Here is a 6,462-nt window from a genome sequence, read left to right as displayed (position 1 = left end):
CGGCCGGAGCTGGTGTGTCCGACTTGCTGGACTCGGTGATGGTGCTGATCCTTCGTCCCCGGAGGGTGGGGGGTACTTGCAAGGGACTCCGATGCTTAAGTTAGCAAGAGTATTAAGCAGGTATCGAGTAGAATCAGAGTATGAGTTATACCTGGGTGCTCTAGTGTATTTATAATGGTGAGATGTGACCTTCTGTGGATAAGATAAGTTAGTTATCTTATCTTATCTATATCTTGAGGTGAGGTCATCTTATCTTCAAGGAAACCGCCCTTCTCCTTGTAGGCTTGGGCTGCTCTTGGATTTGGGACGTGTTCGTCTATTTGGGCCCTTTGTTTGGGCTTTCCTGTGACTTGGCCGAGCTCTTTCAGAAGAGGCCGGGTTATCCTGACCTAAAGAGGTCGGTCGCTTTGTCTGTCGAACATCCCGGGTCGGACAGCTCGACCCAGGGTATAAACAGGATCTAAGTCAAACCGAGTCATGTAATCATTTACTTCTTTCAAAGCCATTTCCTTTACTTAGGCAAAACCAACTTCAACCCCCATGATAAATTCTAGAACGTTTCAACTGTTCAAAATTGTTTTAGTCTTGTAAGAATTCAAAACTCAAAGAGTACTTAAAACATTTCTCAAAACATTTCAAAATGAAACTTGTCAATAGGCATTCAGGTTCTTTCAAAGTCATTGAAACTTCTTTAATTGAAACCCCCAATTCAAATTCAAAGGCATAAACCCTTTTCACATTCAAACAGCTTTAAAATACAAGTTTCATCTAAATAACCTTCTCCTGAAAGAGATACAAGGCCTTTCTTAAGAAGCAAGACTAAATCACAATTTCCGCTTTAATAACTCATTTCAAAAGCACGAATCATCCTTTTCTTGATAATTCAAATAAAATAGTTGAAGTCTTTAACTCAACATTTTTCCAAACAACATTTCTATAAGGACTCGGATTTTATAGAAATTTCGGCAGCACCTCCCCTAAAACTTGGACTTTGCCACCTGGTTCGGGTCCCAACTAAACCGTTCCTCATTCCTTTTCAACAACTCAAAACCAGAAATCAATTCAAAAACAAGGTAAATCCAACAGTCGCCTCAGTGGCATATCTCAAGGAAATTATTTCAAAATCAACTCGATATCAACCGATTTAACTCATTTCCAAAGCTTTAAAGAATCGGTTAAGCAACAAATCATTTATCAAAACCAAATCAATTAAAGCAAATCAGGCTTAATTTTAAGAGTATTCTATCTTTCACATCCAGGCTGAATTTTAAGAGTATTCTATCTTTCACATTATCAAGAGAGTCAACTCAGCTCAAATTAATCCCCAACGGATTAAACTCAAATTTTAAATATTTAAAGAATCAACTACAAACATTCCATTTCACAAAGCCGCACAACAAAATCAGCCAACAAACATTCATAAGCTTTTGAGACAATCAAATAATGCATAAGGCCGATACAATTACCAAATACACGTTGCATCACATCAGTATCCATATATAATAATTCCAATAATAAACTATAGTTTTCGGAAAGCACCCCTACCTCAACACGCAAATCCATAACCCAAACGTCTCAAAGTCCTTTACGCCTCAACTCAAAATCACCGGCAACCAAAACCTCAGTTCCCAGCCACTTTCGCAATAACCATAGCAACACTAATCGCAACATATAATAATCAGGACTCGACCCCACGTTACCAAAACTCATTATTAACCAAACACAACCGAAAACTAACGCGAGACTTTTCGAAACATAATTTCTTACTGAAATAATACAATTAGGCAGCTACGATTTCGAACAGGCCCGGCAACAGCTCCGGCGGCGGCTAGAAGCTCTGGTGGATCAAATATAAAAACCACGCAGCATTAAAACCTTCTCAAAATCCAAAAAGGTAGAAACCTCAATTAAAATCCTTACCGGAAAAGTGTTCTTCAACGGCAGAGTCTCGGCCGCAGAGCCCGTGGTTCAGTAGCAGCAATACTCTCCTAGTGGCCCCATCCTGCAGCAACTCCAAATCGACAACAACAGCTCTAACGGACAGAACGGCACCAAGGATAACCATTAAACAGAGGCAGAATAAACCAAAATGGAGCAAGAGCAGCAGCTGTTGTAGGACCTTACCAGGCACAATGGCGCTAGCCCTAATCTCGTCTTTTTTTTTTCGCAACAAGCTCCAACACGGCTCCAGAAGTTCTAACAGGGCACGGCGGCGGCGCTTTCCTTCCGACGCGTCTTACCGACGGCAAGAATGGCGGCGGTCAAAGTGCAACAGCAATGGAGGTCAAGTGCGGCGGCGGCTCCACAGGCGGCGGTGACAGCGGTGGCTTCACTTTCCCCGCGCTCTTGCTTATCTGTTGGTGGCTGTAGGTCGCACTCCCTTCAGTTAGCAGTTCTGTCTCCGACGCGGCGCAAGGATGATCAGCGATGACGGCCAGATCTCCAGCGACGGCACGAGGATGCACGGCGGTGGCTTCTGCAGCAGCTCCTCGCGAGCGCTCTCTCCCTTCTCCTCCATCGATGGTGACATTGACAGCACTGGCGGCGAGGCGCAGCGGGCTGAGCACGGCGACGAGGTCCCTTTCGCTCTCCTCCGTTCAACAATCAGAGATCGCCCCCTCTCTTTTTCTCCCTCAATCTGCTTCCACGGAACCCCTCCCCTGCTTCCCCCGTCTCTCTTTCCTTTGTTCAGCTTGCAGCTGCTGCTGCTGTAGGGTTAGGTGCGCATTGTGTGTATTGGTTCAGGGGAACCGGGTAACCGGGTAGGGTTTTAGGGTTAGAGTTGTGTGTGTTGAGTTTTAGGATTAGGGTAAAATTGGGTACAAGGGTAATTTTGTAATTTCAATTAAAAATAGGGATAATATAATAATTAGAAGTAAATTCTAATCCAACAATAATAATGTGTAAAATACTAATTTGTTCATCAATTTCACAAATTATTTTCGATAAAATGTTCAAATCCAATAATTATAAAATTGGATAAAAATCTCAATTTATTTTCAAATTCGATCAATCGAAACTTGCTTTAATTTTCTTTAATAAAGAAATATTTGAAATTAAAGCTACAGAAATACTGAATTTGAAATTAGCTCATGATATCCCTTTTTCAAAGGTTCTGGGTCTCACATTCTACCCACCTTATAAAAATTTTCGTCTTCGAAAATTGATACAAAACAAAAAAAATCTTATAACAGTTCACCCTTGAACACAGTTAGGGAAAAAGCAAAAATATCTCAACATATAAACATATATACAATTTTCAAATACTTGGATGGTCGTATACATAAGATGCAAAGGTAGGAGTGTGATTTCAAGGCAAACGTTGCAAGATAGGCTCCATGCAAAAGATGACATGGTTCAAACATGTGATAGTAAAGGGAAGGCGTCGAAGGCTATAAAACATGATGGGGTTAAAATGAAGTATTCAACATCCGCACACTAATCTCATATCAACCTCAAGGCTTCCACTTTCCAATTCCATCAAGCACTTTACAATCCCCATATCCGATCATAAGCCTAACGATCGCAAACCTGTTCGCATGGAACAAAACACCGACATCTCTTAACATTGTACACCTACCGCTTCAACTTCTGTATACACATATCACGTCTTAAAGAACTAACGCATCGCGTTACTACATCTACAAGTCGCACGTGATATCAAACAATTCTCGAGTCTACTCAGAAGAATACAAGATCTTAGAAAAGAGAGACAATTGTTAAGGGTAATACTCATAGATTTAAGGGATTGTATCCAAATTCCAAATAAACAGATACGCCCAAACAATGAAGTTTGCTAGAAATAAATCAATTGACAACTTCAAAGATAACCCTTGGATCAAAGAAGTTCAATAGGATCAATAGGAAGAAAACTAGCGCATCAGTTTGAAACAAACTCAAGCTAAGTCGAAGAAGTATGAGGTTTATAGAAAAGAATATCTCAGACCCAAGACAAAGCTCACAGAACTCAAGAGCACGATTACAAATACTTTCGAATACATTGTTCATGAAAGAGTCGAAAACTTGCAGAAAAACCACTTTGCAGTCTAGAAGAAAAGTTGAGCAACAAACATCCTTCGAGAGAGTAGCAAAAGCATAAATGTGGCTTTACTTCAATACAATTTCATGTTGAAGTAGATCATATAGGGTTTTAAAAACAAAATGCACACAAGTTTGGCTAAGAGCTAAAATATTTCCTCAAATATTTTAGAGGATAGTTAGGTGCCCAACTCAATCCAAAAGTAATTCATAAAAAACTCGGAAGTAATCAAGTGCTGGTTCAAAAATTCTCAAAGTCCATACTCAAACAAGCGTGTATAACATTTATAGCAAGGACAAAAGAGGAAGTTAAACTTTCTTTAGAAAAGAAACTCTGAGGTAAAAATTTGCTTACAATTTGGTAAAAAAAATAAGTGGTGTGTTACAAACGAACCGATTTCCACTAAACAAGGAAGCTTTCCAAAACCTCATTTAAAATAGTGCATGCCAACTTTAAATTAACTTCATCAAAATTGAACAATGGTTTCAATCTCAATCAAGTAAAAGAAAATGAATTCCGTTTAATATTTCTTCAAAGAGAATTCAAAACTTCTTTAAAAGGTTCAAAACAAGACTCCAAAAGTGTTCTTGAAATCACCACCTCAGAAGAACATTCAAGAAATTTAAGATGTACTAAAAAGGAGTCAGGCCATACGAGAAAAGATCTTAAATCAAGATAGTTCAAATAAGATCCACTAGGCATGAGACATCAAACAAGCTTTTATTTGATTCAAAAGAATACAAAAGTCATAGGAAAAGACAACCCAATCATTAGTAATTTTCCAAGGATAAATCTTTGACTAAAAACTCTTGTAGAGAAAATAAGAGAATAAACATTGCACTAATTTGAAACGAATCAAACTGACTCACATAAGGATGAGATTCATAAGAGAGGACAAACCAAGATCAATGGTAATGTTCACAAGATGTAAAAGATTAGTTAAAAACAGAATCACGTATGACATTCATAGAGGTGAAAAGCTTAAGAAGGAACGAGTCTGTTCATAAGAAGAAAGCTATGAGTCCAACATTTTCAAAAGAATAACAATGGCATAAACCATGTAGTATGCTAAACCAAACTCAAACCAAAACAAATTAAGTGAAGTTTACGAAACGAAACTCAACCGGGATAAAAGCGAAAAATCCCCTTTCTTTCTAGAATTTTGAAAAATACCCCAAATACATAATCAATTGAAGATGTGCATTGGAACTATAGTAAAATTACTAGAATGTCAAATTGTATTTGAAGTAAATGCAGTTCCACAAACCAGTAAAAGTACAGGTGAGGTATTAGAAATAAATAGTTGTTAAACTGTATAAGAAATCTTCAAAGTTCCACATATAGATAAGTGTATATCTAGTCAACATCAATTTTTATAAAAATCTCAAATTGGCTGTAATCACTGTCAAATAAGAGGAAAACTGAATCAACAAGTTCTCCAATAATGGACTCGGAATCCGGAGTTAAAATGCACCACGCAATAGGACAAGTTCAAAGCTATAGCAAGGAATACATGAATCAAGAAGAACTCAAACAGAGGAAGATAGATGCAACAATGATCTTAAACCAGCATATGCACTTAAGGTCAAACAAGAATGCATATCGATAGAGGAATAGAGTTGAAAAATCAAACTACTTTTCAAAAGGACTAGCAAACAAGAACTTCAAGTTAGGATATAAAAGAACAGGTCGACTCGAACAAAATTCAAGACACACAACTGAATAGCCTCGAGAAATAGTTTCTAACGTTCCCAAAACCCGCGATTCGCTTTACTCAAAACTCGTATTTCATCTATGATAACCCATCAGTGCTTTCATATACATAATTCACTAGTATTAAGCCGGCCAAACTTAATACCAAGAATTATGCAATGCAAGACTAACAGCGTTAAATCAATAGATCGTCATGTGCATAAAGCTCTAATTCTCGTCATTCGACAAGACCTAATACATGACAAACACTCAAAGTATGCAATTGAAGCCTAGTCGGTTGATGAGCGGATAATTTGTACGCTTTTTGGCATTGTTTTTAGTATGTTTTTAGTATGATCTAGTTAGTTTTTAGTATATTTTTATTAGTTTTTAGTTAAAATTCACTTTTCTGGACTTTACTATGAGTTTGTGTGTTTTTCTGTGATTTCAGGTATTTTCTGGCTGAAATTGAGGGACCTGAGCAAAAATCTGATTCAGAGACCAAAAAGGACTGCAGATGCTGTTGGATTCTGACCTCCCTGCACTCGAAGCGGATTTTCTGGAGCTACAGAAGCCCAATTGGCGCGCTCTCAACGGCGTTGGAAAGTAGACATCCTGGGCTTTCCAGCAATATATGATAGTCCATACTTTGCCCAAGATTTGATGGCCCAAACCGGCGTGGCAAATCAGCCTCAGAAATTCCAGCGTTTAACGCTGGAACTGGCATAAAA

Source organism: Arachis duranensis, chromosome 1, assembly GCF_000817695.3.
Source record: "Arachis duranensis cultivar V14167 chromosome 1, aradu.V14167.gnm2.J7QH, whole genome shotgun sequence".
NCBI lineage: Eukaryota > Viridiplantae > Streptophyta > Magnoliopsida > Fabales > Fabaceae > Arachis > Arachis duranensis.
Note: the sequence above shows the minus strand (reverse complement) of the source record.